The sequence below is a fragment of the Thamnophis elegans genome, chromosome 13 (assembly GCF_009769535.1).
Source record: "Thamnophis elegans isolate rThaEle1 chromosome 13, rThaEle1.pri, whole genome shotgun sequence".
Lineage (NCBI taxonomy): Eukaryota > Metazoa > Chordata > Lepidosauria > Squamata > Colubridae > Thamnophis > Thamnophis elegans.
In genome coordinates, this window is record NC_045553.1 from 40,953,276 (window position 1) to 40,966,670 (window position 13,395).

A 13,395-nucleotide genomic window follows, 5' to 3' on the forward strand; every position below is an offset into this window, starting at 1 on the left:
GGTTCTGGGAAGTCGGGGGAGAGAAGGCTGGGGGGGTTGGGGGGAGGGGTGGGAGGGATGTATATTAGGCTTGACGGAGGGTGTTAGATTTTAATGTAATATGATTGCACATGTATACTGTATTCTCTTATTCTTTTTTAAAAAACTAAGATATGTTAAATATATTGATATGGAAGCATAAATACCATCAACATAGAATGGAGTTTGCTCAGAAGTGGAAATACACCAATGAGAGGAAGAGTGGGAAACAGAGGAGAGAAGAAAAATGGGAAGAGAGGGATAGGAGAGAGGGTAAGGGGGGAAGATGAGGAGGATAAGGAGGAGTGGAATGTAGAGAGAGGAGAAGGAGAAAGGAAGGGGGAGTAGGAAAGGATGTTGGAGGGAAGAAAGGAGGTAGGAGAGAGGTAGAAGAAAGAAGTGTATGGAGAGCAGAAGAGCCAATAATGGGTTTTTATCTTTCTGGGCGTTGATGACAAGAGGAACTGATGTAATTACTACTTAGTACAATAAGATATTGGCTATGTAATAGTATACATGTGATTGTATGTTATGAAAATGGAAAATAAAAAGTATATATATGTATAAAAAATCAGCATCTAAAAAGCCACATACAACAGACACCACATAAATACTCCACATGGAACAACGTTCACTCTGCTAGAGAGGATGGACTCCAGCACGAGTTCAAAAGCTCAGAATGTCGAGGTTCCAATAACATCCAAAATATGGCTGCAGTCCTGACAACAAAGATGAAACCTCTGGACCCAATGACCGACTCAGATTGCATCCTACAAACTAAATTCATCCTGAGGCTCACTGCAATTTAGCTTGAAAGAAAGAATAGAGAGGTTTCTAAGAAATTGACAAATTGTCCTATTTACGCAATGCTTAACAATCAAACTACTTTTCCTAAGAAAATTAGGAAACTGAGAACTAGCCTCAAGGAAGCCTATGGTAGTGTGCAAAAAAAAAAAAAAATCTGTCTTGAATCATTCATTTGGAAATGATCTGGAATGTCTAATTCACTAAGCCAAGCATGATAAAGGATGCTGGGATCCTCTTCATTTTCCAGAGAGATGCCAAGCGCTATTTTGAAACTCCAGATTATTTACTTGCCTTTTGTTTTTCCCTTTCGTAAAGAAAAATCTTGGTATGATTTGCCACATATTCATTTAACGTGGATGATGGGCAGAAGAAAATTGTGACTTGTACGCCAAAGATATTGCAAAGGACAAACAGGAATCCTCTGCATGAAGGGTAATCAAGTTGCATGCATTTATTTTTCTTCAAAGTATTTATTATTTTCAGGGATTTTTCCCATTGCACAATTCTTGGTTAAAGGGACGCGATGTCTCAGTAGCTAAGACGCTGAGCTTGTTGATCAGAAAGGTTGGTAGTTCGGCGGTTTGAATCCCTAGCGCTGGGTAACGGAGTGAGCTCCTGTTATTTGTCTCAGCTTCTGTCAACCTAGCAGTTCGAAAGCATGTAAAAATGCAACTTGAAAAATAGGAACTACCTTTGGTGGGAAGGGAACAGCGTTCCGTGCACCTTCGGCGTTGACTCATGCTGGCCACTTGACCACGGAGACGTCTTCAGACAGCGCTGGTTCTTCAGCTTTGAAATGGAGATGAGCACCACCCCCTAGAGTCGGGAATGACTAGCAGATATGTACTAGGGAACTTTTACTTTTACCTAATTCTTGGTAGAATCCCCCCACCCCGATGCTTGGCATTATGCTCACACTAACATTAATACGATTGGCTGTGTTGAGATACGATTTTGATGATGGTAGCCTAGTTCTATATCTGGTATATATGAACTTTGTCTGCCAGCAGAAGGAAGTGACTTTGAGATGAACAAAGGAGTTAAAAAAAAATGATAGCCAAAAGGAAAATAGTTGCTAAGAAACTAGAATGTACCAAACAGCATCCAAACATTGTTCAATACTTGGCATTTTGATTCTGTTTACAGAAAGTGGATATTAACTATGGGTGAATTGGTTCTGAGTCAGCTGAACTTTCAAGTCAATTCAAATAAATCTGTTCGGATTTGAACGTTCAGCGTGTTTCAGAAAATCAATTCAATTTGGACACTTGAATCAGTTCAGACCAAATATTTGACTTGGACTTCATTGTATTTGGACCAATTTAGACCACCGTAGTACACGTACAGAATGCGCCAGCAGAAAATACACCAAGGGGTCTGAATTTAAATCAGTCCAAAGAGATTTAAAGCATCAAATATTTGCACAAGGCTAGTATTTAAACAAAGCAGAGTACACCGCTGAATAGGCTGCTATTTTAATACAGTGAAAGCAAATAAAGAATTGTTCATCTTTAAATTTTAGGAGCACGGTGGCTTGCATGATTAGGACACTGGGTTGGAGGTTAGCAAGGCCGTGTTCGAGACCCAAGTATTGCCGTGAGCCAGGATGAGCTCTCGTCCTTTGCTCCAGTTCTTGTCGGGGACATGAAAGGAATTCACAGCTGGGCATCCCCCAGATAATGGCGATGTTACCGGACAAGCCTTTCCATCCAGAATCACCTTAAATCTGCTTGTGGGAATAGCTTCACCTCTTCCTCTCTGTGGCAGCCCCTCAAATATTGGAAGACTGCTATCATGTCTTCCCTGGTCCTTCTCTTCACTAGACTAGCCATGTCCAGTTCCTGCAACTGTTCATCCTATGTTTTACTCTCCAGTCCCCTAATCATCCTGGTTGCTCTTCTCTGCACATTTTCTATAGTCTCAATATATATTTTTATAGTGTGGCAAGCAAAACTGGATGCAGTATTCTGGTGTGGTCTTACTAGGGCTTTATAGAGTGGCATTAGTAACTCACTTGATCTTAATTGTATCCCTCTGTTAATGCAATTTAGGATTGGATTGGCTTTTTTGGCTGCCGCTGCACACGGCTAACTCATATTTAGCCGGTTGTCCACTAAGACTAAAAGTGAAACATCTTCAAGCAAAGCAAGAAAGTCCAGTTGCCCTTTGAAAGAAAGACTGTCCCATGGTTTGAGACAACCTGGATGACATAACATGTTCCACCACCAAACCACGGTTCTGGATCAGAGGTGGAAGCAAAGGGAAACTATAGAAAGAGTTTCTGCATATAACCATTGTTTTTGTTGTGAGCCTGACTTTGTTTTCACATTCTCCTGCACTGATGAAAATAAGTTTGCAGTGGTCACACAAAATCTGGCATTCTCCTGCCAAGTTGGACATTCTAGGCTTTTCGTTACTTTCAACATATGTCTTCTCTGATAGGAATCAACAGTTATAATCGACAGCTAGAAAGAGTGCAGAGAAGAGCAACAAAGATGATTAAGGGACTGGAGGCTAAAACATATGAAGAAAGGTTGAAGGAACTGAGTATGTCTAGTTTGATGAAAAGAAGGACTAGGGGAGACATGATAGCAGTGTTCAAATATCTCAGGGGTTGCCACAAAGAAAAGGGAGTCAAACTATTCTCCAAGGCATCTGAAGGCAGGACAAGATACAATGGGTGGAAACTAATGAAGGAGAGAAGCAACTTAGAACTGAGGAGAAATTTCCTGACAGTTAGAACAATTAACCAGGGGAACAACTTGCCTCCAGAAGTTGTGAATACTCCAACACTGGAGGTTTTTAAGATGTTGGATGACCATTTGTCTGAAGTGGTGTAGGGTTTCCTGCAGTGGTGGGTTTCAAAAATTGTTCGAACTTACTCTGTGGGTGTGGCCTCCTTTGTGGGAGTGGCTTGCCACCCATGTGACCAGATGGGAGTGGCTTGCCGCCCATGTGACCGGATATGAAGATGCTGATGACACTTGTCAGAACCACCTTAAATTACCTCACACACAGCACTGGCCTGCATAAGAATATGATGTTAACTTGTTTTTTAAAAGGCATCTTTGGTTTGCGTTAAAACAACTTCAACACACGCAATGTTCTGATTGCACCACAAACGCAGTAGTCATCCTTACCTTTCACAGAGGCACTGAGTTTTATAAATAGGAGCATGATAGTGTAGAATAATCATATCCAAGGACCAGTGGTGGGTTTCAAAAATTTTTGGAACCACTTCTGTAGGTTTGGCCTGCTTTCCGGGTCCACTGGTGGAACCTCTTCTAACCAGTTCGGTAGATTTGACGAATTGGTTCTACCGAATAGGTGTGAACTGGTAGGAACCCACCTCTGGTTTCCTGCCTAAGCAGGGGGTTGGACTAGAAGACCTCCAAGGTCCCTTCCAATTCTTGTTATTCTGTTATTCTAATCACCTTGTTGTTGAAAAAAAAAGCATTTAAGGAAACCAAGGTAAAGAAGTGGTGGCAAACTTGTTGGAAAGAAGATGGTTGACCAAGATTTCACCTGTCTTTGCCTGGACAGAGTTGAGAAAAGGAGGCACACCCTTTCTGAGCACGTACCTGTTTTTTTTTAACAGACTGTCAAGAACTTGGTTTCCTTTCTAACATCAAAAAGCAAAGGGGGAAAAATAGCCCCTTTTATAGCAGACTTGCAAAGAACCAGACCAGCCTTGAGTTGAGAGGCTCTCATTTGCATTTTCAAAGAGAGGGAAATCATATATGTATATTATTTGGCCAAGAGGCCATGTTTAGCTTGGCTGGATAATTTGATGTAGAATTAACACATATGACAAGAATCTCCCACTTGGCCCAAGCATTCCATTCAAAAAGGGGGAGCGGGGATGGTGGTAGGAAAATGAGGAAGGAGGGAGGGAAAGAGGGAGTGAGGGAAAAAGGAGAATGCCTCATAAAACTACAGACAAAAGGAGCTGAATTAATATTGTCAGTGATGGATATCAAGAGTTCAGCAGTCAGGAAATGCTAGTCTCCAGAGCGGAGGGTCTTAATTTTGGGGGGTGTGAGTGTGTGGCATAAACGCCTTTGAGAGTCTGGCGAGACGAATGGACTTTTTTCTCAAGGAAATGTCTTAAAAGGCATAAAATTATAGATAGAGACTGTATCACAAAGGAGAACAATCTGACTCAAACGCTAATTGTTAGCTAAACGCTAAATGTTATCAAAATATAAAAAAAAAATAGTTTGCATCTATATTCATCCATCCAAGGAATAACAAGACAACATCCGTTTAAGAGTATAATTGATATAAGAATTTTAGATTAGAATTAGAATTCTTTATTTATTGGCCAAATAATAGTGGCATTTATTGAATTAATTGATTGAATTGAACAAAATTTTTTGGGGAATCCTACATAATTGAAGGAAAAGCTAAATTCAGTTAGAGGTTAGTGAAAATAAGATTGTGATCTTTCCCCCCCCTATCCAAGTTCATGGACCCCAGGTTAACAGATTAACAGAGTTAAGAACTCCTGATCTTTAGAAGTAAAAGAATTAGTTGGGATAAAAGATCAGAGCTTCAAGGCGCCAACTCATAAACAGAACGTGATGTGAGCCGAAGTAGGATGCTTTGTAAGGATTAAACAAATAGGCCAAGAGAAGATATTAGTGAACCACATCTCCAGGCACCTCCTCCTCACTGGACATTGGGGTGGGGTGAGTGGGAATTGTGGTTTTGCAATACCTGGAGGACTGGAGGCTTCCTACTAGTGATTTAGGCAATGAGTAAGACGCAGGATCAAGTTATGAAACTTGGAGACCAGAAATGGAAAGGGTAAGAGGCAGAGGTGAGATTCAGCCGGTTCAGACTAGTTTGGGTGAACCGGATGTTAATTTTAATCTGGTTCGCAGAACTTGTAGTTGCAAAGAGTGGCTAACGTCGCCAAGCTTACCCCTCCCCTCCCAGGAGTCTCCACATAGGCCGTTTTGGATGCCAGGTAAGTGCAGGGCTTGTGCAGAGGTTCTGGGAGGATGAAAAACTGGCTTCCCAGAAGTTCCAGAAGTCCAGAAACGGACCTGTTTCCGACCTCCGGAGGGACTCCATAACCAGAGAGAGGCCATTTTCACCCTCCCGGAGGCTTGGAAAAAACCTCCAGAGCCCGGGGAAGGTGAAAAGCCCCCCCCGCACTATGATGCAGGAGGCTGATTAGGCCACACCCACTATGGCCACATCCACCCAGCAACCAAGCAGAGAACCTGTTGCTGAAATTTTTCAATCCCACCCCTGATAGGAGAGAGCTAGAGGAGGAACAAGCAATAGCAGTAGACTTATATACCGCTTCATAGGGCTTTCAGCCCTCTCTAAGCGGTTTACAGAGAGTCAGCATATTGCCCCCAACAATCTGGGTCCTCATTTTACCCACCTCGGAAGGATGGAAGGCTGAGTCAACCCTGAGCCGGTGAGATTTGAACCGCTGAACTGCTGATCTAGCAGTAGCCTGCAGTGCTGCATTTAACCACTGCGCCACCCCGGCTCTTAGACTAAGGAATTAGCAACGAATTATTGAGACAATGAAGGAGAGCTAATGACTAATAGTTCATAATCCCCACCATGACTTAAGGCTGGAAAAAATCAAGATGTCACCAGCACGTTCTATTGGGGCCAATCTGATGCGCTGGTCGAAAAGAAGCATAAGCATGAATTCTTATCTGGGAAGTTCTTACTGTTAAGCAGATACATTGTTCTGTTTATTCAGATGAGAACAATTTTCTCTCCTCCTTGCTTTTGTCAAGTTATGATCTGAGGCCTCCTCAGACTGCTTGCCAACAACAATACCTAGGAGGGATGGACCGGACAAAGATGCTTATTTAGAATTGCACTAGCCCAAATACTAAATTCACAGACTGTAGTTTGGAGCTATAGATTAAGGGTCTTTTTCTTTTTTAAATAAATACATCTAACCAATTGCCAGGAAAAAAATATATATGAGGTGGTCCACATCAGTATTTTTCTTGAAAACAGGAAAAAAAAATGGCAGTCTCCTTATTAATTCTGTAATAGCTTTGTTCCTGATGTTGTCCATCTCGTAAACTCTCATAATTCTTTTTTTTTTTGCCATGTATATGTATACATTGGGATTAGACTTTGAGGTTTCTCTGTGTTGTATACAGTATGTGTATGTGTGTGGGTATATGCATAATGGCTGTCTTTTCAGAGCTGAATGCAACAAAATTTCATTTTAATTTATGCTGATTAGTGTTTATTTAAAGTGACAATATTCTATTTATTCTACTCTACTCTACTCTACTCTACTCTACTCTACTCTACTCTACTCTACTCTATCTACTCTACACTGTTCTAATTCCTATTTCTATTTCTATTCCCATTCTTATTCCTATTCCTGTCCTGTTCTATTCCATTCCATTCTGTAACATAATGTAACGTAACATAACATATGAAGAACGGTTGCATGAACTGGGCTAGTCTAGTGAAGAGAAGGACCAGGGGAGACATGAGAGCAGTTTTCCAATATTTGTGGGGCTGCCATGGAGAGGAGGGGGCCAAGCTATTTTCCAAAGCACCTGAAGACCAGACAAGGAACAATGGATGGAAACTGACCAAGGAAAGATTCAACCTGGAAATAAAGAGACATTTTCTGACAGTGAGAACAATCAACCATTGGAACAGAATGTGCATTCAGAAGTTGTGGGAGCTTCGTCACTTGAGGCTTTCAAGAAGAGACTGGACTGCCATTTGTCAGAAATGGTGTAGGGTCTCCTGCTTGGATGGGGGGTTGGACTAGATGACTTACAAGGCCCCTTCCAACTCTGTTAATCTGTAAGAATTTCTGTTCTGTTCTATTCTGTTCTACCCTACCCTACTCTATTCTTCTATTCTATTCTATTCTATTTTATTCTACTCTACTCTACTCTACTCTAATTTATTCTGTATTCGTGCTGTGCAGAAGAGAGCCTTGGGTTGACTTTTGTTCACAAATGCTGATGTGCCCCTCTCTTTTATAACATGAACCAAATGGGGCTTTGCAAACAGGTCAACCAGCTAGAAATCATCTTTATTTATTGAAGCCCAGCAGATCTCCCCCCTGCCAGATCCCTTAAACTACACCCCAAGTAGTTCTTGAGAGATCCGGCTTCGAAGGGAAGAGATCATCTCTTCATTCCCAGTGGCTAAGGCTAAATGTACTGTTATAATGTCTAGCTGGGAAGGGTGTTGAAGAGATGCTTCTCAATATGCTAGGATGGCAACCTCTTAACCCTGTAGATAGAAAAAGAGGGCCTTTTCTCATCACTATCATCACCATCATCAGGTCCTGTCAAGAGCAGCAAGTGTTTTCCAGCAGTTTCGATCATTCATAGCATTTTTGACTTCATCCCAAGAGACATTAACAATCTCAGTATCTTCTTTAAGGGTTTGGCGCCAAGTTTTCCAAGGCTGACTTCATTTCCTTTTTCCTCCATAAGGAATCCAACACAGTGCAATATTTGGATGTCGGTCTTTAAGCATATGGCCAACTAGCTGCATTTTTTTAAATAGTCACAATGGACTTTCAGTTTGCTTGTCGTTTCTTCAATGATTTTCCAGTTTTCAGTACAGGATAGGATAGGGGTGCTAACCCTGCACCGAGCCCTTCTCGCTTTATCCAGATTTGGGACTAGCTGGGTTACCTCATAACAGAGTTGTTCCAGGTGTAGTTAACTTCTTCTCATGGCTACCACAAATTCTTAAGCCAGGAAGAAAAATCAGTGTTGGTATATCTTCCTTCTGCCTCTATTTATAACGCATGGTGCACATTAAGAAAGAATAGAATAGAATAACAGAGTTGGAAGGGACCTTGGAGGTCTTCTAGTCCAACCCCCTGCTTAGGCAGGAAACCTTACACGTCTTCAGAAAAATGGCTATCCAATATCTTCTTAAAAACTTCCAGTGTTGGACAGGGATGTGCAGTCAGGGGAGGCAGGGGAGGCAGAGCCTCACCACTGTCATCATGAAAAGAAAAGAAAATGTAAAAGGAAAAAGGCAAGAGCCGAGGTCAGGCTGAGCTAGTTGCTGCCAGAGTCACCGTGGATGACTCTGCTTAGTGCCTAACTGTTTAAAAAAAGCGCCCTCTACAGGAGGAGGCAGGAGAACGACGTGCCTCATCTAGTCTGACTTTAGGCGTTTTATGATCACTCCACAAGTCCACCGTGGCACGACAAAACCGCGGTCCACTAAAGCGCACCCGATTAAAGCGCGTCGCTGTTGTCATCAGCAGCACGACAACAACGACCGCGGAGAAAAAAGGGTGCTTTAAAAAGCACTTTTAAAGCAAGCCGATTCACGTTAAGGTAAGGGTTAGGTTTAGGGTTAGGGTTAGGGTTTGGTTAAGGGTTAGGGTTAGGGTTAGGGTTAGGTTAAGCGTTAGGGTTAGGTTTAGGGTTAGGTTAATAGCAATAGCAATAGCAATAGCAGTAGACTTATATACCGCTTCATAGGCCTTTCAGGCCTCTCTAAGCGGTTTACAGAGAGTCAGCATATTGCCCCCAACAATCTGGGTCCTCATTTTACCCACCTCGGAAGGATGGAAGGCTGAGTCAACCCTGAGCCGGTGAGATTTGAACCGCTGACCTGCTGATCTAGCAGTAGCCTGCAGTGCTGCATTTAACCACTGCGCCACCTGCGCCATATGTTATGTTTAAGGGTTAGCGTTAGGGTTAGCGTTAGGTTAAGGGTTAGGTTTAGGGTTAGGTTAAGGGTTAGGTTTAGGGTTAGGTTTAGGGTTAAGTTTGGGGGGGTTAGGTTTAGGTTTATGCGTTAATTTTAGCTTTACCGCTCACAGCGTGCTTTTTTCGTCGCGCTGTGATGACGTCAGATGCGCGGTTTCGTCGAGCGCGCTTTAGTCGACCGCGGTTTTGTGGTGGAACCCAAGTCCACAAGTCTAAAAAAATTTGAAATCCACCACTGTGTCAATGCCTCACCAGCCATAAACCTCACCGCACGTCACTGGTGTTGGAGAATTTATCACTTCCGGAGGCAAGTTGATTAATTATTCTGAAAGGAAATTTCTCCTTGCTTCTAAGTTGCTTCTCTCCTTGATGAGTTTCCATCCATTGCTTCTTCTCCTGCCTTCAGGTGCTTTGGAGAATAGCTTGACTCCCTCTTCTTTGTGGCAGCCCCTGAGATGTTGGAACACTGCTATCATGCCTCCCCTAGTCCTTCTTTTCATTAAACAAGAAATACCAAATTCCAGCAGCCATTCTTCATATGTTTTAGCCTTCAATCCCCTAATCATCTCCACGTCTTTTTTCTTTTACATCATGGCGATGTAAAAAAGAGGCCTGGCTTTGTTTCCCTCCCAACTACTAAAGAACAATACACGTTAGAAAACATTCACCAATGATTTTCCTTAAGGTAGAATTTGGACTGGTAGAAAAAACTGAGTTTTGACAAATGGCTAGATTGACAGGCTTAGCCATCTGTCAAAACCTTTCTGGTTTGGCTCAAGGGTTTTGCAATGAAATGGAATGCAATGGGTGACCTAGAGAAAAGGAGGAAAGCATGAAACAGACAATCAACTGTTTAGGAAAGAATCAGATAAGAAGAGTCGGGGCCTGCAGTTGCTTAAAGGCCAGAGAAAGAAACTTAGGAAGGACTCGCCCTAATGGAACAAGCCATTTAAGGTGGTAGGTGAGAGGTTTGTACTTTCACATTTGCAAGGTTGTGTTAGTGTAGGTTATTCTATTCTGCTCTGTTCTTTTTTCTCTTTTCTTCTCATTCTATATTTTCTATTTTATTCAATTCAATTCTATTCTTTATTCTTTTCTTTATTATATTCAGTAATTCTATTCTATATTCTCTCCTCTCCTCTCCTACCCTACCCTACCCTACCCTACCCTATCCTATCTATCCTATCCTATTCTATCCTTTATTCTATTTTGTATTCTTTTCTTTTCTCTATTCTATTCTATTAATTCTATTCTGTATTCTCTTCTCTCCTATCCTATCCTATCCTATCTTATCCTATCCTATCCTATCCTATCCTATCCTATCCTATCCTTTATTCTATTTTCTATTCTTTTCTTTTCTCTATTCTATTCTATTAATTCTATTCTGTATTCTCTCCTCTCCTCTCCTCTCCTATCCTATCCTATCCTATCCTATCCTATCCTATCCTATCCTATCCTTTATTCTATTTTCTATTCTTTTCTTTTCTCTATTCTATTCTATTAATTCTATTCTATATTCTCTTCTCTCTCTTTTCTTCTCTTCTTTTCTCTCCTCTCCTCTCCTTTATTCTATTTTCTATTATTTTCTTTTCTCTATTCTATTCTATTAATTCTATTCTATATTCTCTTCTCTTCCATATAACACTGCCAGGTATATTTCTGCCACAGCTGAGGGAACTTCTAGAGACATTGAATGTTTTGTCTCCACGTGGAGAGCTCAGTTTGTCTCATTATAAGAAACTGCATTTAGAGCAGGGACCCTTGGGGTTTCAAAAATGGCAACTGGGCCTTTTCATCTTCCATAACCATAACATATTTCATATAGTCAGGGCATGGAAAAACACCTTGAGCCCTGTAGCAGGTTAGGGAATTTCTCCAGCTCGTCTGCCTATTTCAATTAGGGGGACATCCATTTGGAGCCAATGTAACCCTTGAGTTGCCTTGACAGAATTTTGGCTGCTGAAGTCTCCACATAGTTAGAAAAAAACAGATTACTGGGAAAAAAAGACTTGAGGCATTTTGCTAGATGAACAAACTGTCAAATTGGTCTGGTATCTCATCCTGCGTGGAACAGGACATTCCAAGTTCCTTTTCTCTCTGACCATCAGTTAAGTGCCATGTGGAAAGGCACATGGTGTCTTTACCAAAAGATTAGCTTCCCCTGGAGAGTTGTCATATTAGGCTTCCAAAGCTTTTCTGGCTTAAATGACCATGTTCTAAGATTTATATATTTCCTGTGACCTCCCCCCCACCCCGCCCCAGATAGGAGCAATGTTTACAGAGCCATCCAAAATAGCTCATTAGGTCTTGTTGAATGGTCCTGCCATCTTCTTTACTGGACCCTGTGATTTTTTATTTTTATTTTATTGAGGGTTTGGGTGGTGGGTGGTTTCATTCAGACTTTAAGCCTGCAGAGAAGGACCACCCTAGCTTCTGGATCCAGAAATTCCACCACGCCAGGGGGACAGCTGTCCAACACATGCTTCCGGCTTAAATCAAAATCCCCATCCTTTTAGGTTAACACAGATAGAGAGAGAGAGAGAAAAAGACGCATAGCAACAGATGTATAAATAGCCATTAAGAAGCGATTTTGTATACTTGAATGTTTGCTCAGCATTATTTTATACTTCTAAGTGACCTATTCTATCTTGACAGACACCGGTAGCCCTACTGGGTCAAAGATAATTATTCAGTGGGAGGGAGACTAAAGAAAATAATTCATGTTTAGCTTACAAGAGAGCTCATGTTCAGCTTGCAAAAGAAAGTGTTTGGAAGTTTAGTTATATGCCAAAGATTAGATAACTCTAACGTTTATATTCATTTGTTAATAAACAGAGCTTACAAATTATATCACAAATACTTGCTGCTCTCATCAAAACAGAATCTAAATCTACTACAGCTCTATCTAGCTATTGTTCCTGCTATTCATATTAGTCAGGTCTTACAAAGGAGGAGAATAGCAGGAACAATAGACAGATAGACCCTTGACCTGAACTTCATCCTCCGGTTTCCTGGAAATGTTCGTCCCACTTCATTCTCGGGCTGCACTAATATTTGTTCAGAATTTAACGGTATTTTGGAATTGGTACTATTTATGCAAGATGGAGGAGAGGTGTGGACATGAGCATTTTGAGCTGTACACCTTCGAATCTTTATACAGCCCTTCCTAACTTCTCAGTCTGCTTTGAAACCGTCGTTGCTCCAAAATGAAAACAATAAAACATTGACTTTGGATTTTGCAAATGGCTTGAAACATTGTGAACGGCTAAGCTAAAGGGTGATGTTGTATTAGTTTTGTAATCTACTTTGATTTTAGGTTGAGATGATTAGAATGATTTTTTGTAATGATAACAATGGCTTCAAACATTGTGAATCTCACCTGGGCTGGCAATGTTTTGTTGTGGCCCGTCAGCTGCCAGAAGAGCTGGTGGCAGACTCGGACCAAGAGGAGGTTGAGGAAGAACATGGGCCAGTTCTGGAGTCTGGGGAAGGCTCTGATGAATGCTCAGCATCGGACACAAAGATAGAAGCCATCTGGCATTTCCCAGACACTGGAGAGGCAGATGCCTTTGGAGGCTGCTATGAGTGAGGAGGAAGAACAGCTGGGGCCTGTGCCAGATGCATGTAGGTGCAGAGCTGTTAGGAGAGGAGAACAGCAAAGGACAAGGAGTTGACTTGGGAAGCAAGGCACACATGGATGCTGAATGGCTCCTCCCTGGCTGGGGAATAAATAGAAGGAATGTTTTTTTCCTTTAAAATGTTTTTCTGAAGTTACAGTTGAGTTTAGAGACCACAAGAAGGAGTTCGGTTTTGTCTATTCTTCTCATGTACTTCCTGAACTAAATCTCCTTTCAATTATACTTAAGAGCTG